The sequence below is a fragment of the Chenopodium album genome, chromosome 24 (assembly GCF_948465745.1).
Source record: "Chenopodium album chromosome 24, dcCheAlbu1.1, whole genome shotgun sequence".
Lineage (NCBI taxonomy): Eukaryota > Viridiplantae > Streptophyta > Magnoliopsida > Caryophyllales > Amaranthaceae > Chenopodium > Chenopodium album.
Window position 1 is genome coordinate 26091942 of NC_137857.1, and position 2952 is coordinate 26094893.

The following is a 2952-nucleotide window of genomic DNA, read 5'->3' on the forward strand; positions in this document are numbered from 1 at the left end:
CAAGCTAAAAGGTTCCCATCCACCATCCACATAATTTTCCTTAAGCAGCTCCATTGTATTCTCCTCAGTTTCTAAATCAACATCAAGTAACTGGTCACTTCCTTCATCAGACTCTAAAGGTTCATACTCATAATCACTTTCACTCTCACTACCACTCTCATGTACTACTTCCACAATTTCCCGACCAACAAGTGCATTCTCCCTAGCCCTGTACCTAGTCCTTGAACCAGACACCTCTTGTGTTTCCACCTCTATGTTGTCATTAGTCGGGTGATGAGTGACATTTTTGGCACTCATTTGGTTTCTTTTTGGATGATTTTTATTTCATTTTATCTTTCTTTTCTTTAGTTTTCCTTAGTTTTATTCTTGTTTTCCTCTTTTTATGCTTTTTGTAGTTAGTTTCTCTATTTTGTGCTTTTTCTTGTTTATTTGTTATTTTTTCCCTTTTATTTGCTTTTTCTCCTTTGGTTGTAGGTTGTGATTGATTGTCCAAGGATTACCGGCCTTCCTTTCCATGGTTTTCCATTGATTTTCATGCTTAAAGCTCGTGCAAGAAGTTTCAAGACAATGTGGGGTTAAAGGAGCATGCTTCAAGGTCTTGATTATGCCTTCTTCATGGCTCATTTTCTTCAAGAAATTCAAGGAAGTTGCTGCCTATCTTGTCCTCTATCATCATCATCTAGGATGCGTGCACCTCTTGAGCTAGGACGAAGGGAAGAAGGGGAGAAAGCCCAGGAACGTGCGGGCGCACACAGGGGATGTGCGGCCGCACAGTGGTCGTGTGCGGGCGCACATGCCTGGGTTTGTGTCCCGTGCGTGCCTTTCTCCCTCCTCCGAGCGCCCGCACTTACGAGGGTCTATTTTTGGGCGTCTTTACCGACCTCCTCCTTGTATATACAGTTATTTCTTTCTATTTTTAGGAGGAGAGTTTTAGATTGAATTAGATAGTTAGTTTTTGGAGAATTTTTAGAGAGAGAAACTCAAGAACTAGAGAGAGAAACTCATGATCTTTGGTGTTTGTTCAAGAATTCATCATTGTATTTGATCTTTTGATCAAAGTTTTGTAAGGATCTTCTTCTTAATCTCAATTCAAGTTTGATTTTAGTTGATTTCATTAGTTTTGCATATTGTTGATGATTGATTTGGTTATTGATTGAATTTTGATTGATTTTGATTGATTGTTGGTTTGATCTTTGAATTCAAGCATGTTGATGATTAATTTGATGAATGTTGTAGTTTTGATCTCCATTTCCATGGCTAGTGAGTAGTTCTCTAGCTAGGGAGATGGTGAAGCATGCATGAATGATGGAATAGTGTAATTTGGGGATAATTGATGGAGTTGATGATATGATTAAATTGGTTGGTTTTTCATGTGCATGTGTGTGATTAATTGAGGTTTGGCCATCTTTGATTAACACACTAGATTGCATTGTAAGTATGCTATGACACGGACAATCGATTAGTAGACTTGCAATTTCACGATTGAGGTGCTTTGTTATGTTCCCTAGTTAGAGTTTAGCATAGTTGACGCTAGTTAGACCTCTAGGTGAACCACCTTAGCATGCTCTTTTGGATACATGATAGTTTTCCCTCATATCGATTGACTTAGTTAATTTGACCTCCCAAATTACTAATTCCATTGTGAATGTATGTGGATCCATTGCCCTATTGCTTTAGATCGATTGAATACAAGTTTGCATACCTAGTTTAGACCTAGTTCTACTTCAAACCCCTTTTGTTTCCGAAATAGCTTAATCTAGACTTCGTGCATTTAACATCATTCCCTTGGGATTCGACCTTGACTTACCGCTAGACTATTAGGGGTTGGTTAAGAATATAAATATTGTTTGATAGGGCAATGTGGTAGCCCAACGACCTACCATTCCGAGCCACGTCAAAATGGCGCCGTTGCCGGGGAATGGTGCTTGAGGTATGAAGTTTTTGAGTCCATTTCATTTTTGATAAAATACAAAATGATTTTTGTTTCTCTAGGCTACATTTGTAGCCGTGCTACTAACATTTTTGTGTGAGTTTTGCATGTATAGAACCCGTGATCGTCCTCTTGTTCCCCTTGATCCGGAAATAGAAAGGACTATTTCAAGAAGAAGAGTGGATATTAGATCTTTGGCTTATAGCTCTTCGAGTGAAGAAGCAATTCAAGAAGAACAAGGAATGGGTGAGCATCCTAGAATAGCCTTGAAGGAGCTTGGAGTGCCCGGGGCATATAGATTTGAAAGTGGAATTGCTCCTCCAACTACCCCGGCAAATAACTTCGAAATCCGTCCGGCAATGATCACCTTGATCGAGAGAAGGCAATATAGTGGGGCTAAAAATGAAAGCCCATTGAACCATTTGAAAGAATTTGAAAAATATTGCAACACTATCAAAGTCAATGGGGTCTCCCAAGAATTCATCCGCCTCAAGTTGTTCCCCTTCTCTCTAATAGGTAGATCTTTGGAGTGGCTAGACAAGGAGGTGAAGCCCAACTCCTTGAGAACTTGGGATGATGTTACAAAGGCTTTCTTGTCCCGTTTCTATCCCCAAAAGAAGACGGCGGAGGCAAGAGCCTTGATTCAAGGGTTCAAGCAAAGGCCAAATGAAAGTCTCTATGAAGCATGGGAGAGATTTAAAGAGTATCAAAGGGAGTGTCCTCATCATGGAATCCCCACATACCAAGTGATCCAAATCTTCTATGGCGGTTTAAGTTCCCAAGGCAAGTCATGCCTTGATGGAGGGGCCGGGGGCCCTATCATGAACAAAACTGAGGAAGAAGTTGTGGACATCATTGAAGATGTGGTGACATATTATAGGGATTGGCAAGATGGGGAGAGAGACTCTTCAAGCAAACAATCTTCATTGTATTTGGTGGACCATCTCAATGCAATCAACAACCTTTCCTCTCAAATGACAAATCTAGGAAAGGAGGTCACCGCAATCAAGGCTAAGTTGGAG

At 40.4% G+C, this 2952-nt stretch overlaps 1 non-coding gene across 1 annotated transcript; it reads right to left on the reverse strand.

The window, feature by feature from the left end:
• Window positions 1-2557: 2557 nt before the first annotated feature.
• LOC145612932 (small nucleolar RNA R71) lies at window positions 2558-2663 on the reverse strand. Its single transcript, XR_014106836.1, has one exon. It is a non-coding gene; the product is annotated as a small nucleolar RNA R71 (small nucleolar RNA).
• Window positions 2664-2952: the final 289 nt, after the last annotated feature.